Source organism: Dipteris shenzhenensis, chromosome 2 (assembly GCF_047967505.1).
Source record: "Dipteris shenzhenensis isolate YYH24624 ecotype China chromosome 2, Dip_SZ_1.0, whole genome shotgun sequence".
In the NCBI taxonomy this organism is placed as follows: Eukaryota; Viridiplantae; Streptophyta; class Polypodiopsida; order Gleicheniales; family Dipteridaceae; genus Dipteris; species Dipteris shenzhenensis.
In genome coordinates this window covers 16,341,035-16,360,430 of record NC_141597.1, presented here as the reverse complement: position 1 = coordinate 16,360,430, position 19,396 = coordinate 16,341,035, and the positions used below count along the sequence as shown (strand labels likewise).

The window sequence follows — 19,396 nt, the reverse complement described above, 5'->3', positions numbered from 1 at the left end:
AATTTCCTTTATAGGTGGAGAAAAATATCCCTCTTTCCCTGATCCCTTTGTGTCGATTGCTCCCAATTCCCACTATCCTCCAAATCACATCCTGCACCCAAGAGATGCATGAAACATTGTTCTCAAGTGGGTACTTGCCAGGTTTGGTGTCTTCATCATGTCCACCGCCACACCAAAGATGCAAAAGAGAGACGTGGATGAGGATGTAAAAAGGGAGTGGAATGCACACTGGCTTTGGAAGCACGAAGAATTTGAGGAAGAAATTAGGAACATAGAATGGGTGTTCTTGTCCAATTCCTTATTTTACATTTGGGATGGGAACCATTAACACACAGGGTGGATGATCGAGATAAGGACATGTAAATATTGTAGTCCATTGATTTGGATGATTCAAAATTAGTAACCACGCTTCATTTGCTTTCAACTCATCAATTATTTTTTTTCTTTTGAGTGCTAGCCTTTCCTAATAATGAGCATTGGCATATACACATCCAATGCCATTTAGTGGAGGTGCCCTCAGAAGATGGAGAGTTCTTGTCTATGTTATTGAGGACAAATAGGTGAGCTCGATGATTCCTAATGAATGCATTGTGTCTTTAGCTGCCTCGCCCTCACTGAAGGATAGTTTAATATGTTTCTTTTGACACTAGGCTAGCACAAAAGGGGGTTGTCACCACCACTTTTCTGGACCTCATTTGTGAGTCTAGAGTGTTGGGTGCTTTATCAGATGTGGCAATCCACTAAATATTGTCAACTGAATAGAAAGAGTGGCTGGACACCCATAGGAAGAAGGCAACTACAAAAGTGCATCGGTACAAATACCCTCTCCCAGTCATAACATGGGTGATGTGGAAGGTAAGGATCAATAATGGAACACTTTTCCCTTTCCTTCTCTAGTTTTTGAAATATGTTTAATGACAAGGTAATGAATGTATGTGCAGGATACGTATGGCAAACACTTGCACCCAGTATACACAGCGCAACAGCGAGTTGTCGGATGCTGACTTTTGAAAGAAATGGATCAAAGCGTACTACAATGTGAATGACAAGCTCTTGAAGGGTATGCATCGACTCTTGAAGTTGGCTGACCCTGCACTAGGGGCAAGATGGTACAAGTAAGTGAATTGTGGGGATTACATGTGGAACAACAACACTTAGATGACAAGCTTTCATATGAAATGATTGTTTATTGAAACCACTTTTGGTTTGCCGGATTGTCACCACTATGGACTGGGGGATGAAGTCCCTGGGTGTTGAGAGTTCATGCTCAACATCATGTGATCATGTGTGCATAGCACCATCATGTGATCATATGTGCATAGCACTAACCTTATAGAGTGCTATAAAGGAAAGGGTTAGATCCCCTAACCCTAGCCCTAAATGGGTTTGTATATATTCTATTTTTTCAACTAAATCTAGTGTACAGTTAGTCATTTGTGGTGTCCTCTCTAGCTATGCCCTCTCTCCTCATCCCCACTCTTCTCCTCTCCCCTCTTCATATTTTTTCATGGTATTAGAGCTCCCTTGCCTTTCGCTGAGGCATTGAGATCCTTGTGAGAGAGATTGTGAGATTGAGAGTTCTCAAGCGTTCTTGTGAGAGTTCACTTCCGCAAAGAATTTCCATTCATTGGAAAGATTTCTGTCCATTCAACTCCACAGCGAGAGTTCTTTGATTGAAAGCGAGAGAGAGTGATCTTCTTCAAGTGTTTGTGAGAAAGATAGGGAGAGTTCTTCATAATCTTTTGAGAGAGAAAGAGATTCTATTGATTGAGAGGCTATTGACAGCCTATCCACAAGCATTGTCGACTCCAACAACTAGCAAGTTCTTCTTGAGCTCCAAAGAAGCAAAAATTTGACCTTACAACAGGCAACTCCACAAGATAGCCATGACTCTCAGGTGATTTGCATGTCTAGTTTGATCTTTTGTAACCCTGCTCCTGTAGCCTTGCACTTGTAAGGCTCTAAGCCTTCGACAAAGCTCTAGGTTGCTCCATCCACGGCAACAGGTTCTAAGCTCTTGAAATCCTCTACATCATGCACAGCCAACCTTAGCCAGTGCTAGCAAGGGCCCTTCACTTTTGCGGCCTTGCACCAACACCCCATACTTTCTGGGCTCCAATTTCTTCACCACAACTCACGAATTCGTTGGCTGCGGAACTGTAGCCATGGAAGACTTCACAGGCAACACGAATTGCATCGTTGTCATCTTCTTGTCCACTTGGTTATTGCCCTGCTTCTCCTCTGTAAAAACAGGAGCAGTCATTGCGATATTTTTTGGACTGTGAAGCTGATCCTATCTATTGGGTGATCATAGGGGCTATCATAGCAATTATCTCCACTCCCTTGTCATCTACCTTAACGTTTTGAGCCTTTCCCAGAGCCCCAATATAATCTGCAAGCATTAAGAAGCTGCCATCATTTCCACCCTTGGTCTTTGAAGGGTCATACGTCACTTCTGCAATGAGATTTAAACCATATTCTTGGATCTCGTAGTCTTGCCCTTGGCCTAAAATGTTGTACTTGGGAGTCTCAACACTGATCTTTTCAAAAACGAGACCCATAACAACATGCAAAATGGTAGAAAACTAAAGCTAGGACTTTCAAACAACTCTATCGACAGGCAAAGCAACACCACTCCTAGGAAGGATAGGCAAAGCTCTAGCTGCACCACAACAAAGCTGCATGAATCGAACAGAAGAGAACATCAAAATCGGCATCATTGACAAAATCTCTAGTAGATTCTGGTGCCCTAGCAATTGACACGTGGAGGATAACACACACACCCTTTTTTTAACATGTGGCACTCTATCTGCCACATCAACAAGTGCCACTTAGCCTTATCTGACATGTCACTCAAGCCACATCAGCAGCCCCGTGAGGCTACCATGTCATCCTTGCTAGCTCAGCTACCACGTCACCTTGCCAGCTCAGCTGTCACGTCACCTTGCCAGCTCATCAACCACATCAGTAGTCCATATCATTAGAGATACATCACCTACCATGTCATCTACCACGTCAACATTGCCACATCATCATTGCCATGTCATCACCACCATGTCTCCCATGTTAGCATTGCCACATCATTTGCTAACATCATCATTTGTGCCACCTCAGCTATCTAGTCAACATTGACTCCTGCAGGCATAGTTTTCTCTCCACAGTCATTGCATGTGACACTCCTATCACCTCAGCACAAGGATCCACTAGCACACCTCTTGTTAGGCACAGTGCCACATCATCACTACATGTGACCCACACTGACACATCATCATTGAGCACCATTTGCACTCCTTTTGCCCTTCCATCTAGATTAAGTTGTATCTCTTGATCCAGAAAGAATTTGAGGGTGCTCCAAATAGGAAAGTCGCTCTTTTTTGTGCTCTATGCGCACATCATGCACACATATTGATGCAAGCTATACTCACATTTTAGCCTCATTGACAAAACCACTTCCTTCATGCACATTTGCCTCTACATCGACGCATCTGACCTAGCACTTAAAAAGAACAAAACAAAAGGAATTATTTGCTATTCTTTCATCAATCAATGGTTGGTTAGATCAGAGTAGACTAGATCGCCATAGAGGGGATGCTTTGAATTTCCCCAAGTTGCCAATCTAAGCCATGCACAAAATTCTCAACTAGTACCTACTCGGAATCAGTCCATATGCTCACATACGGTTTCACATCATTACATTACCTGAAACCTTATGTTCATGAGTTCATTGAGCAGACTTCAGAGAGTACAGAGGCATTGCAGATTATTTCATTGGGCATATAGCACTTGATTTCACACACACATGCCACCATTGTAAAGTTTACATGACTATCTCATGGCATCGTGCACATCATTTTAGCCTTGGAAAGCCACTTGGCTATTGCCAGCATCATTGCCACAAGCCTTGTAATACAGATCAATTTTTTATATATTGCAATTCTATCTTCACTGTCAATTCAGATATTTCACTTGGTACAGTCAGTGTATTTGCAGTTGATTCATACAGAGATTTTCATGACACTTTTGAGTACATTTCTTGCACCATGTCTATGACTAGCAACCTCAATCTGGAGGCATGTGCTAAGTTAGACAACTCAAATTATGGTACATGGAAATACCGAATGGAGACCATTCTTGTACTTCAGGACAAATGGGAGTATGTCAATGAGTCAACACCTAGACCATTGGATGATCCAGCCATAAGTAGCTCTACTCCATTTGTTGTCACAGCACCAACAATGGGATCTACAACTACACAAATAGTTTTCGCACCAGTAGCAGATCCTGCCATTGCCCGACCTCAGGCAGAATGGGATAAGATAGACAAGTAGGCCTATCATCTGATCAAGTAGAATGTGCAAGATGTCATGCTAGGATAGCTCAACACAATCAAGACATCGAAAGAAGCATGGGATATGTTTGCAGCTCTCTATGAGTCTAAGAACACATCTAAGATTCTCACACTGAGAAACCAGATCAACCAGAGTTTCTACAACAGTGAAACCAGTCATGCTTATGTACTCCGCATAAAAGACTACAACAATCAACTTGCAGCAGTAGGAGAGACTATAAACCCCGCATAAATGGTTCAAGTAATCGTGAATGGACTAGGAGAGGGATACAAGAATCTAGTCCAGAGTATTGCCATCCAACGGCAAATTCTGACACTAGAAGAACTTCAGTCAGTTCTACTTGGTGAAGAACTCAAGACTCAGGCAATTTAAGCACGTAAAGGTCATTATAATGATCAGGCATTCACAGCTTTAGATAGAAGCAGAGGTAGAGGTAGATCATATCAAAAAAGTGGTCATCATCAACAACAAAATCAAAGTCAGAATCAGCATTAACATCATCCTCAACAACATCAAAATCAACAAAGAGGAAATCATTCCAACCGAAGAAGATTTCAAGGATGAGGGAATGCATCCACCAATATGTCAAACATTCAGTGCAACTACTATCACAAGTTTGGCCAGTATGAAAGAGATTGCCGCAAGAAGCAGTACAATTAAGGTAGTCAATCTAGCAATAATCAAGGGAATTTCTAAGGCAGAGGAAATCATCGTGGTGGACATTCTAGTCACAGTCATTTTGCAAATGAACATGGAAATATGTTTCTTGCAAGTGAGGAAATGCATCAGATTGATACAGGTGTACCCAGACACTGATTACAATCCCAAAGAGGATTACAGCTATCAAGTCGACCAACTAGAATAGGATCCTTGGTATATCAATAGTGGTGCATCATCTCACATGACAAATCATCAGTAATGGTTCATAGAAATGAAGCCATTAAAAGGACATAAAAATGTCATCTACATAGTAGATAATACACTGAATCCAATTCAAGGGATAGGTGTTATCCCTATGAACAATTTCACTGGTGTGAAAGGATTGGTGAAAGATGTGCTCTATGTTCTGAAGCTCAGCAAGAACCTTTTGTAAGTAGATCAAATGACGGAACACAACTACAGAGTCATCTTCGACAATGATGAATGCACTATCAAAGACAAATCCAAAAGATGTCAACTAGTAGCAAAAGGTGTCAAGGAAGGATGCTTATACAAAATGCCAACTACAGTACCAGATAAGCATGCCATGTCAGCTCAACTACAACAGATGCCACTATCTGCAAAATGGCACAAGAGATATGGTCATGTCAATTTCAAGTACTTATTAGATCTCAGGAATCAAAATATGGCAATTGGGATTCCGAAGCTATAGTTTCTTGGAAAAGTTTCAAAGCATGCTGCTTCAGCAAACAAAAGCAAATGAACTTTGGCAAAAGTACCTCTCGTGCACGAGGTATCCTTGATTTGATGCATACAGATGTATGGGGTTATGCCCAGCATTAATGGTTCACTTTGCTACTTGACTTTCATCAACGACTACAGTAGATATTGTTGGGTCTACTTTCTAAAAGAGAAATCTGAACTATTTTCTAGATTTCAAGAATTCAAAGCCATGGTAGAAAATTGAACAGGCAGAAAGATCAAGGTCATGAGATCAGATAGAGGAGGTGAATATATGTCTTTAGCATTCATGAACTTTTGTAGAAGTCACGGCATACGAAGACAATTCACATGTGCAGATACTCCTCAGCAGAATGCAAGAGCTGAAAGGAAGAATGGGAGTTTAGCAGACAGTGCTAGAGCAATGCTTAGTGAAAAGCATCTTCTGAATCAGTATTGGGTAGAAGCAATAGCTACAGCCAACATTTGCTTAAGTGGCTTCCTACCAAACTGATACAGGGTATGACTCCTTATGAAGCATTCACTAGACACAAGCCACACATTGGGCATCTCTGCATATTTGGTTGCATAGCATATGCCCACATACATGATGATCATCGTAGGAAATTGGATGTGAAGTCATGCAAATGCATCATGGTTGGCTACAGTGAAGAAAGCAAAGCATACAAATTGTATGATCCCATCAATCGCAAGGTCATTATCTCTAGAGATGTAATCTTTGATGAGGAATCAGAATGGAAAACCTCACCTACACAGGAGATAGAAGCATCAACTTCATAGTCATCTACAGAACAGGTTGATGAAGAAGAGCAAGAATTGCCAACAGCACCCCAAGCAGAGCCACATCAGCTCAGAAGGTCCACTAGGGAAAGCAAACCTCCAGCCATATTGACATATGCTCAGAAAGGCAAAGCAATTCAGGTGGAAACCACCAACTATGCTCTTATGACTACCATCATGGCTACAGAAGAGCCAGTGTACTTTGAAGACACAGTAGACAAGCCAGAATGGCAAACTACTATGAATGAAGAAATGGATGCTTTGTGTAAAAATAACACTTGGGAATTATGTGACCTTCCACCAGGAAAGAAGGCCATAGCAAACAAATGGGTATACAAAGCAAAGTACAATCCTAAATCTAGTATACAGTTAGGTGGTGTGCTCTCTAGCTATGCCCTCTCTCCTCATCTCCACTCTTCTCCTCTCCCTTCTTCATATTTTGTCACTGGGGGCGATCAATGAGGAGAGGTTGTATAGCCTCACAACGTCTGGGTTCAACCGAGGACAATAAAGTAAGGTTTGTGGAAGCTCTAACAAGCGACGACAAGGGGATGTGTGTCATGATGGGCATTTTTGAGCGTAAATGCATTTGATCTTGCAGATCGAGTGCTTGCAGACAATGGTGTCCTTATATTCATACAGACAAGGAAAGGATTGGAGGCCCAAGTCTCATAAAGATCGGGGAGGATAGGCATCCATGTGAAGAAACAGAATGCAAGAAGTGGATGTCTTTTTGCTCGCAGGTGGTGCACTCAAAAACCACAAGATGTGTGCAAGGAAAGAGAGAGGTAATCATGAAAGGGCTTTTCAAGATGATACATGATGCATATGTTACACATATTCTTATTTGTGCATGTATGTGTTATATGTAGGTCCACGTGATGCATGTAATGGTGTACGTGCACCAAGGTAAGGATCATAGGGCCACCCCCTTCGATAACTTCATGGAGGATGGGATTAGCACTACGGAATGGGTGCGTGATGCGAATGATATCCCCATGCGAGGTACTACTTAGCAATTGTGTAATAGCTTTGGCAAAGTTCAAAACACAACTGGTCTTGCATTGATTTTGTGTTATGGTAGGTGGCATGCAATGCGGATGATTGTTTTGGACGAGGTTGTTGCAAGCCTTCGCAGAACATGGAGACACGCTCCTCGATTGCAAAGCAAGGTGCGGAGATTTTGCAGAACCTGCAGTGCAAGAGGGGCAGAGAGTCTTGTGCCTCACCACAAAGGGAGGGGAAGCATGATTTCTAAGAGTCAGAGTATGGATTCGAGTTTGACATATGCATGAATGTTTGCTGAAATTCAACTACTTACAATTTGGTTTTTCTTTCATGCAATATTGCACTTTTGTAATCGTATTAATCTTGTGGCTATGAACAGTTGCCCCCAACTTTGGGGAAGCTTTTTGATTTGAACAGGGTGTTGCTAAATAGGAGGCTAAAGACTCAAGGTGCCTTACCGGCCAAGGCATTAGACTACAGAGCCACTGGGTCCTATTAAGACTTGGTGTGGCCGAGTTCCTACATGAGGTGGGGAGGCAGTTTGATGTGGCTATTTGGAGCTTGGTACAACAGGATAATTTGTAGATATTGTTGGGCTTCCTAAAGGGAGAATGTCACCAAGCCACTAGCTACACACCCTTCTTTGTGGCCAGGATAAATGTATGACACAAGCCACAGATGTAGGAAGAGGACAGGGGCGTGCAAAGCCCAAGTTTGGGAAGCACTTGGCCGACAATGATTGGCAGCACTTTGACCCTTTGGCAACATTGTTTGTGGATGACAATGTGGAGAAGATGGATCAAAATCCTGCAAACACATACATTGTCCCACCCACTTTTATGGGGGATTGCATGGATATAGTTCTCCACTCAAATCTCTTGCCCTCTCTACACCAATTGGCAAACCATGTGGGGACAGTTGAGGATTTTGTGTCCAAAAACCCCTTCCATGTGCTACCCATGGAAGAATAAACAGAATTGTAATGGGAGTGGGTGGGAGAGGGGAGGTGAGAGAGGGAAGGGTAGGAGAGACCAATAGAAGAGGAGGTACTTGGATGCAGGTGCCAATGGGAGAGGAGATAATGTGCCTAGGGCACCACCTCCCTTTAGCAAGAAAACCTATCAAAATCTTGAGTATGAGATGAATTTAACAATATGCCATGAGTAGACATTATTCAAATTAACATGGTTGTGTTCTACACTAAAAGAGGTCCAAATATGTCTTCACACCTTGAAATTTGGGTAGCACATAAAAAACTTACATTAATTTGAAAGGAGATGGGTTTTCATTTTTTGTGTATTTTTTGTCTTACCCCCCCTCATCCAAAAGGCCCCCCCCCTTGGGCCTCACATATTATACAAAATATGTTCAAATCTTAAAATCTTGCATATTTTTCAAGGTATATACCTTATATTTTGTGGGAGGGGGGACATGAAACTTTTATATTTTTCCCTTTGCATATTTGAAGCTTTTAAAGGAAATCCATGCATATTATATATGGACCTTGTCCCCCCATACCCTGGATTTTGGATGAGGGTAGTAACATATTACATATTGAGTTGGTGCCCTAGGATAATGTGATGGAAGGGCCAATGGGAGAGGAGACAATGAGATGAGAAAATCACTTAAACCCTAGCTTTTCTTATATACACTCTCCTCCTCTCATTCTTTCTCCCATTTCAACAAGGAAGAGCAAGAGGAGGAGCAAGACCAAAAGCAAGTACAACCATACTTTTCAATCTCAACTTTCTTCGTGGCATTTTTTTCAAATTTTCATCTTTGCAAATTTTATTCTAGAGAGAGAAATAAAAGAGAGAGAGAGAAAGCTAGAGAGAGAAATAGGGAGGGAGGGGAGAGGGAGGGACAGGAGGCAGAGAAAGAGAGAGAGGAGAGGGAGGAGGAAGTCATGCTCCCATGGCAACAAGAGAGAGAGAGAGAGAGAGAGAGAGGGAGGAAGGGAGGGAGGGAGGGAGAGAGAGAGAGAGAGAGAGAGGTTGGGAGAAAAGAAGAGACATAGGGAGACAGCGCACTGCTACGCATCTGTGAAGATAGTGGGGGAGAGGGAAGGAGTCTCACTTGAGGCTTTCTCACAAGCACAATGGGGGAATACACACAAAGGTGGAGGCTGAAAACAGTTTTTCTCTTCTTAGTTGTGAAAGCCAAAAGAACTCAATTACAAAGAAATAGAAGAACCCTATATGTGGGTCTCAAACCAAACTCAACTAACTAAGGTGGCATACTAACTGAGCCACGAACTAGTGTAGATAAGGATAGCTATCATCCAGCTATTATTCGTGGGCGGTGTACCAACCGCATCTGTAGCTAACAAGCCGGTGACATAAATGCACAATGGTCACCCTGGCATATCGCGAGTAGAGCTCGATATCTCAACACTCCCCCTCGAGCTCAATCCCAATTCCTGCACACCAAGCAGGTCTCTGAACTTGCGCAGCTTCTCTGCGCCCAATGCCTTCGTGAATATGTCAACTACCTGATCCTCTGTGCTGACATAAACTAGATGAATAAGACCTAGTAAAACCTTCTCCCGCACATAGTGATAATGCACCTCAATGTGCTTTGTTCTAGCATGATAGACTGGATTATTTGCCAAGTGTATACTGCTCATGTTGTCACAATAAATGACAACTGGCCCATCTGTAGACTAATGCATATCATAGAGTAGCTTATGCAACCAAGCTACCTCACATGCAGCCATTGCTGCACCCCTGTACTCAGCCTCTGTGCTCGACAAGGCAACTGTAGGCTGTTTCTTGCTGCTCCAAGTGACTGTAGCACTCCCAAAAGAGAACACATATCCACTGGTAGATCGTCTATCATAAATACTACCAGCCCAATCAGCATCAGTGTATCCATGCAACTGCATCTGAACCCCAGCCTCATAAAATAGTCCATACTACAATGTGGACTTCACATACCTGAGTATGCGTCTAGCCGCATCCAAATGCGGTTTCCTTGGAGCCTGCATAAACTGACTTACCAACCCAACAGCATAGCTCAAATCTGGCCTGGTAATAGTCATGTAAATCAAACTTCCTACTATGTGTCTGTACATAGTAGGGTCTTCCACAAGCTCACCTGCATCTGCGCTCAGCTTCACATTCTGCTCCAAAGGAATTGAAATAGGCTTACAGCCTGTCATCCCATATTTGGACAGCATGTCCAGTCCATACTGCCTCTGCAAGAGCTGTATCCCACTTGGTGATCTAATCACCTCAATGCCCAAGAAATAACGCAGCTCTCCCAAATCCTTCACAGATTCAGACTATGCAGGGCATGTGGATAGTAGGAGATCCACTTCTGGTTATGTGTTCACCTTTGCAGGTGGTGCAGTGTCGTGGATGTCTCGTGCACAGAAGTGCATGGCTTTGTCTACCACAGAGGCTGAGTATGTTGCAGCCACAGAGGGTTGCAAGGAGGCTATATGGCTTGATCGGCTAGTGGGAGATTTGGGGATTCATACAGGTGTACCGACATTGCATAGTGATTCCATGAGTGCTATTCAGCTAGCACGGAATCCAGTCTTTCATGCAAAGACCAAACACATTGAGGTCAGGTACCATTTCATCAGGGAGGTACTTGAGGACAAGCGCATAGACCTTGTCAAGGTTCATATAGATGATAACCCTGCAGATATGCTGACGAAGAGTCTACCTAGTCAGCGGTTTGAGTATTGTCATGTATTGAAGGGCATTGGATAATATGCTCACTGGTTGTTCTTCCTTAAAGGCACATTGTCCTTTAAGTGGGAGGTTGTGGGGTTAAAGGTCACTGTGCCTTAACCCCAGTTATGTACAATACTCAAACACATATATAAATGAATGAAAAAGAAGATTAGGGTGGTTCTGCACCCACCAAACTTGTGTGGCTCTCTGTCTCTCTCTCTCCTTCTTCCATTCTTGCTTCCGTTGAGAGCACTCTCACCTTTGCCTAAAGACAAGAATGCAATTGGCTGTAAGTGGGTTTATAAGATCAAGCACAATGCAGATGGTTCTATGAATAGATACAAGGCAAGATTAGTTGTCAAGGGGTATGCACAGACATATGGCATTGATTATGAAGAAACTTTCAGCCCGGTTGCAAGGATGGCAACCATAAGAGCAGCCATTGCTATGGCTGCATCAAAGGGATGGTCTTTACATCAGATGGATGTAAAGAATGCCTTCTTGCATGGTGATTTGCAAGAAGAGGTCTTTATGGAGTAGCTAGCAGGTTATGTTCATGCTATTCATCCTGAGTTTGTTTGCAGGTTGAAGAAAGCCTTGTATGGCTTGAAGGAAGCACCTAGAGCATGGTCTGACAAGATAGGACAGTATCTTGTCACTATTGGCTTTCAGATTTCCAAGGTAGATTTCTCACTCTATGTGAGAAAAACAGAGAAAGGGATTATGCTGCTTGTCATTTATGTTGATGATTTGATCATCACAAGTGATAGTGATGAAGATATCCTTCATGTGAAAATGCTATTGAGGCAGAAGTTTGCCCAAGTACACGCATGTCTCCTTTACCAAAGCAAATGCACATCTCCTTGGTACCCTTCATGTACCTCATGATGCACTTAACTGCCTCCCAATGCCTCTTTCCTGGATTAGCCATATACCGGCTAACAACTCCCACTGCAAATGCAATGTCTGGTCTAGTAGCTATCATAGCATACATAAGACTCCCAACTGCTGATGCATAAGGAACCTTGGCCATCATGGCCCTCTCCTCATCTGATTTGGGACTATCTGTATGACTCAGTTTCACATATGGAGGCAATGGAGTACTCACTGCCTTCCCCCCCTCCATATTGAAACGCTGTAATACTTTTGTAACATACTCTTTTTGTGAAAGCCAAAGGAATTTCCTACTCCGATCACGCGTGATGCGCATACCAAGAATATGACCTGCAAATCCCAAATCCTTCATATCAAAGGCCTCATGCAACTTGGCCTTTAATGCATCTAGCTCATAAGTATTCTTGCTAGCCAATAGCATATCATCCACATATAGTGCCAGGATTATCAGGCTACTATCCTTAGCCCTTTTAGTGTAGAGGCAGTGATCAATTTCACTCCTTCTAAAACCCTGGGACCGAATGAAAGCATCAAACTTCTGATACCATTCTCTAGGCGCTTGCTTAAGACCATAGAGACTCTTCTTCAGCTTGCAAACTAAATGCTCTTTGCCCTTTTCTTCAAAGCCTTCCGGCTGCACCATGTAGATGTCCTCATGCAAATCCCCATGCAAGAAAGCTGTCTTGACATCCATTTGCATAAGCTCCATATCCTCTACTGCCACTAGTCCAAGCATGCATCTAAGTGTGGTCATCTTCACAACCGGAGAGAATATCTCATCAAAGTCCACACCCTTCTCTTGCTTGAACCCTTTAGCAACCAAACGGGCCTTGTATCTAGGCACATCATCACCTGTGACCTTCATTTTGTAGACCCATTTACATGGCAATGCTTTCTTTCCATGTGGCAAAGAAACCAAGTCCCAAGTCTTATTCTTCATAAGTGAACTCATCTCTGGTTGCATAGCATACTGCCACTTGCGTTGATCCTCACGCATCATAGCCTCTCTGTAGCAAGAAGGCTCCCCGCAATCAGTAAGCATCACATAGTCTACCCCTGGAACAAACCTATCAGGCGGTCTAGACACTCTAGATGATCTTCTCAAGGGCATTTCAGCTTGCTGTCCCACTTGCATATCAGCCACATTTGGCTCATCATTTCCACCAATAGATGATCCATCATCTACCCTTGATTGTATACCTGTGGGAGTACTTGGTTGTACCATTTCTTGCACATTTGGTGCATGGACAGCTTGCTGCCTATCAACATATGCAGGTGGATTCACATCCTGGAAAGTGATTCTCCTCATTTCCACATCCCTCATGGGTGCCTTATGCATCTTCTTCTCATTGAAGACCACATCATGGCTGCGTATGATCTTCTTTGCTTCTGGATCCCAGAGACGATAGCCCATCTCTCCACTTTCACCATAACCTAGAAAGATGCATTTCCTAGACTTAGGATCTAGCTTCTTTCGAAGCTCTTTTGGCACATGTGCATATGCCTCACACCCAAATATACGCAAATGAGAGTAAGAGGGCTTCTTCCCACTCCATGCCTCTTCAGGAATACCACCATCCAAACTCTTACTAGGTGATCTATTGATCACATGCACTGCAGTCTTCATTGCCTCAGCCCAAAAACCACCAGAAAGACTTGCATTGGAAAGCATGCATTGCAACCTTTCTTGAATGGTACGATTCATCTTTTCTGCAACTGGATTTTGCTCTGGAGTACGAGGGGATGTGAGCTCCCTCTTAATCCCATGTGTATCACAGAAATGCTGAAAGTCATGAGAGAGATACTCTCCACCATTGTCAGTCCGTAGGCATTTAAGCATTCTAGCTAACTGATTCTCAACCAAGGCCAGCCATTTCTGAAATACCTGGAACACATCACTCTTCCGAGCTATAGCATAAGCCCACACTTTCCTAGTTGCATCATCAATGAATGTCACATAGTATTCAGCCCCGCCTAATGACCGTGTAGGCATGGGACCACATACGTCTGAATGCACCAAATCAAGCATTTCAAACTCTTTCTTTCCCCTTCTTTTATGGGCTGATTTAGTCTGCTTCCCATAGAGACAGTGCTCACAAAATTCAAAATCAGAGAAACTCAAATGCGGTACATAACCCAAACGGCATAAGAGTTTCATTCCATTCTGGCTCATGTGCCCCAACCTGCAATGCCACAAAGAAGTGCTTGGCTGCTCGATTATTGCAACAACATGATCAAATACCCCTGATACATGTAAGGGATACAAAGTCCCACACTTGGCACCCCTGGCCAAAAGCATAGAGCCCTTTTGAATTTTCCAACTTTGAAAGCCAAAAGTGGTGTGAAAACCAGCATCATCTAGCTGACCCACTGAAATAAGACTCTTGGTCAGCTTAGGCACATGTCTCACATGTTTCAAAACAAATGCAGACCCATTTGCAAAAGAAAACTTTATGTCACCTGCTCCCACTATGTCACATGCATAGTCATTTCCAAGATGCACACAACCTGTCTTTCCACTATCATAAGTGGAGAACCATTCCCTATGGGGAGTAACATGGAATGAAGCACCAGAATCCAAAATCCAATCCTGGGAATATGCATCATCTGAAGTGGTAAGCAACTCTGCAGATAAACTAGACATGAAGAGAACATCATTGTCACTATCACGTGTGACTGCATTGATCTCCTCGATCTTCACTTTTCCTTTGTCCTCCCTTGGACTCTCTTCCTTTTGATTTGCACCCCAATTTGCATTCTTTTTCTTATCCCTTTGCTCTCTTTTTAGCTTGTAGCAATCCTTTTTCATATGGCCCTTCTTGCCACAATGGTAACACTCAATGTTCCGTGCCCTGGATTTGCTACGAGACTTCCCTCTTTCTTGGGACTTCCCCCTGAACTGTGATCTGCCCCTTTGCACATTTAAGGCTGCATCCTGCTTGTTGCCATCCATAGACTTCCGTCTAATCTCCTCGGCTAACAAGCTACCCACAACATCATCAAATTTCAGCACTCCACCAGGTGCAGAGTTACTGACAGCTGTACGGAAGGTATCCCATGAGGATGGCAATGAACATAAGAGAAATATTGCCTTAGTCTCCGCATCAAAATTCATTTTCTGAGCCTGAAGCTGGCTGAAAATAATATTGAATTCATTCAAGTGAGAAGCAATGGAGACCCCTTCCTTCATCTGCAGCTCAAACAACCTCTTCATGAGGTAAACTTTATTAGAGGCAGTTTCCTTTTCATAAGTGGCACACAGTTTCTTCCACAAATCTTCCGTAGTCTGCTCATTTACTACTGTGAAATAAACTGACTCTGCAAGATGAAGTCTAATAGTAGACTTTGCTAATGCATCCAACTCATTCCAATCATCCTCAGACATATTTGCAGGCTTAGCTTCAATCCCTGCCAAGGGTTTAATCTGCTTCTTTTGAATAAGCACATCCCTTATCTATTCTTTCCACAAAGAAAAGTTTGTCCCATCAAACTTTTTAATGCTGAAAAACTCCTTTTCAGACATGGAAGAGGATGCCATGATGCAAATGAAAGCAAAATCCCAAATGCTAGTGCCTGCAAGAGAGAATCACACCAAATACTAGGTGCACCTAAATGTGTATGCCACAATAGACTGAAATATCACAAAAAACTCAAAGCTCAAAGCATCTGACTCATGTGCATATACTATGCATCCATATGAGCAAATCTGGCCCAAAAGAAAATGCCAATAAGTGCCAAATGACTCAAGCATAAACACCGTCCACTGGCATATGCATCAATAATGTCTCATCCCAGAGAGCATAGCACTATCAGTGCATCTCCTGCATTGTGTCAAAGCTGTCCCTCAGCTTAAAATAGCATCCATGTGCAAAGCGTCCATAAAAATAGCATCCCACAAGGCAATTTGGGCCTATCAGCGCATCCAACAAGGACCGCAATGCATCCAAATGGCCTATAAATCATCCACTGCAACCCAATGCATACCACGAATGAGCGCACACTGCTCAAACTGCAACCAGAGTGATCTCCATAAGGTATGCCCAAGAAATCATAGTCCCACGGTAATGAGCGCTACTAAAAATAGAACCTGAGATGCTTCAAAACATGGGCGCCATTGCATAATCGGACTCAGCAAGAAAATCTGCAAATATCTCTCTTCTGCCAGAACTCCAAAATCCCAACCGATGAGTGAGAAATGGGAGTCAACACTTATCCACTGCCATGTGGCATAAATCTAAGGTTTCAAAACCTTAGTATGAAAAATGCATAACAGAGAGACGAAATCGAATACACAGAGATTTATAGCTCTGAAAATCCTCCACTGAATCACGCAAGAACTGATAGGTAGGGGTTTTTGGGCGTCCGGAACGCAATGGGACAGACGGTTTTGGAAACCGTGGTCTCAATCACTGGGTCCAACACACAGACTGAAAAACGTTTTTTGAAACAGAGCTATCTGTAAACTCCACCGGAGTGCGAATGATGAGCAACATAGAAGTTTTAGGACCTCCTGAGTCCACCGGAACTGATAGATCTGCAAATGGTTGCTCCAAACTTGAGTTCCAACACCCGGGCAAAAAACGCAGAAACTGACACAGAGAGCCAGAAATCCAATGAAATGATCCCGGATTCAAGAATGAAGGTGTTTCCAAGCTCCTGAAGTAATGTGGACACCAAAAGCAAGCAATAGTTGCCTCTACAAGTCAATACGGAGTCTCTGTCATCGAACGGAACAGGGAAAAGCTCAAAAAACGACTTTTTCTTTGAAAGCTCTTAACAGGCTCTCAAAACCACTTCGCAAAGCCAAAGTGACTTTTCCAAAGGTTCCTCCAAGGTCTCTGCACACTCAGATGCAAGTAAAGTCACCCACAAAGCTTCCCACAGAGCTTCTCCTTCCTCCCACAGAGCTGCTGAGCTTCAAAGCATTCACGCACGCTCAGCTAGATCACTCGGGCTCTGATACCAGTTGAGAGTGCTCTCAACGGAAGCAAGAATGGAAGAAGGAGAGAGAGAGACAGAGAGCCACACAAGTTTGGTGGGTGCAGAACCACCCTAATCTTCTTTTTCATTCATTTATATATGTGTTTGAGTATTGTACATAACTGGGGTTAAGGCACAGTGACCTTTAACCCCACAAAAGGCACCAATTCCCATGTAGCATTTGCATCCAAGGCATCCATTTCTTCATCCATGGCTTTCTCCCATTTTTCGTTTCCCATGGCTTGCTCAAAAGAAGTGGGTTCTGGTTCCTGTATCACTTTGACCATATAGGCATAGTGAATGGCTGTAAATCCATCATATTTCAGCCTATCCACAGGATACCTAACCCTGGTAGACCTGCGCAAAATAGGCTCACTTCCAGGTGCTCTCAAAACATCCCTGGTCTTCCTTACTCCAGGTGTAACAACAGAAGGAATACCCAACTCATCATCAATGCTCTGCTCTGAGCCACTAGATTCACCATCCACATAAGAGTGACCTGCATTCACATCAAACATGGGCTGATCTACCTTCTCTTTTCCTTTTTGTGATACCTGCGTACCACTATCTGCATTGCTTTGAGGAGATTCTCTGATCTCAATCTACCTGTCCATGGCGAAGTATGTGAACCACTGCTAGAGGACACTGCAGGTCCACTGATATTTTGTGATTGCTACTGTGAATTTTGTGCAGCATTACCATTTTGTGCATCTACATCAATCATCACATTTACTGGTTTATACCAGCTGCTCATCTCATCAAAAACAACATCTCTACTCACTGTGAACTTATGTGTAGAAGGGTTATAGCATCTATACCCTTTCTGCTGCAGAGAATAACCAATAAAGACGTACTTCTCAGCCTTTGGATCCAACTTGGACCTCAACTCATCTGGCACATGAACATAGGCAATGCAACCAAAAATTTTCAAATGAGAAATGTCTGGTTTCCTACCAGTATACATCTCCTCTGGCGTCATGCCATGTATTGCTGCAGTGGGAGTCCTGTTCATTATATAAACTGCTGTAGCAACTGCTTCAGCCCAATAATAATCTGGTAGATCTTTTTCATTTAGCATGGCCCGAGATACTTCTCCAATATGCCTGTTTTTCCTTTCTGCAATTCCATTTTGCTGTGGGGTATGACTGCATGAATATTGCTGCTTTATGCCATGCTCCTGCAGGAACCTTTCAAACTCATTTGAGAGGTACTCTCCCCCTCCATCTGACCTTAGGCATTTTATTTGCAGGCCTGTTTCTTTTTCAACCATAGCTTTAAAAGCTTTGAAGTGCCCAAACACTTCACTTTTCTTTTTCATAAAATACACCCAAAGTTTTTTGCTGAAGTCATCAATAAATGTGACAAAATAGTGACAGCCTCCAATAGATGCAGCTTTAGTAGTCCACACATCAGAGTGGATTAATTCCAATGGCTTTTTACTCTCTTGAACATGCTTAGGAAATGGTTTCCTTGCCTGTTTTCCAAATTGACAGGCTTCACACACCTTATGCATTTCTGCAACCTTTAATTTAGGCAATCTTGCAATAATATTTTGGGCCTACATTGATTTAAGTCGCTGTATATTAACATGACCAATGCGTTTATGCCAGATATCGATATCTGCAACTACACCGGTCCCATGTGCAAACATTGCTGCACTCAATTCAAGCATGTCCGCATCCAGCGTAAACATCCTGCCCTTCTTCTTTCCTTTTGCTATCAAGCGACCATTATTTTTCATATCCTCAACAAAGCATCCATGAGGATTGAATCTGACCTGCAAGCCCTGCTCAACCATTTGACCAATAGAAACCAGGTTCTTGGTGATGTTCGGGACATGAAATACATCAGACAAGTATTTCTTTTTCCCATCCTGCATAGACAAAGGAATTTTGCCAATCTGCACAATAGGATGTGCAGTATCATCACCAGTCTCCACAAATCCTGGTTTTTCCATTTTCCTTGCATCCTGCATCCATTCAGCATGACCTGTCATGTGGTTTGATGCACCTGAGTCAACATACCACACATCATTGCTTTCTTTTGCACTTGTCACAAAATTTGTCATATGCTGTACCATAAACAAATGCTCATTTCTGTCATCACCCTGTCTACCAGAGGATGCATAATTGCCTTGCTGCAATTTTCCATTCATAATGTCATTCTGCTTTTTGTAGCAGTCTTTAGCCATATGCCCCATTTTACCATAGTAGTAGCATTCAACATTACTGTTTGCATTTTCGCCTCTCTGCCATCCACCACGACCTCTTTGGCTCCCCTTGCCTCTAGAGTTACCACGTC

The 19,396-nt window shown here is 42.9% G+C and overlaps 1 pseudogene; it reads right to left on the bottom strand.

The window, feature by feature from the left end:
* Window positions 1–2,032: 2,032 nt before the first annotated feature.
* Window positions 2,033–2,561, bottom strand: LOC147904385 (uncharacterized; annotated as a pseudogene).
* Window positions 2,562–19,396: the final 16,835 nt, after the last annotated feature.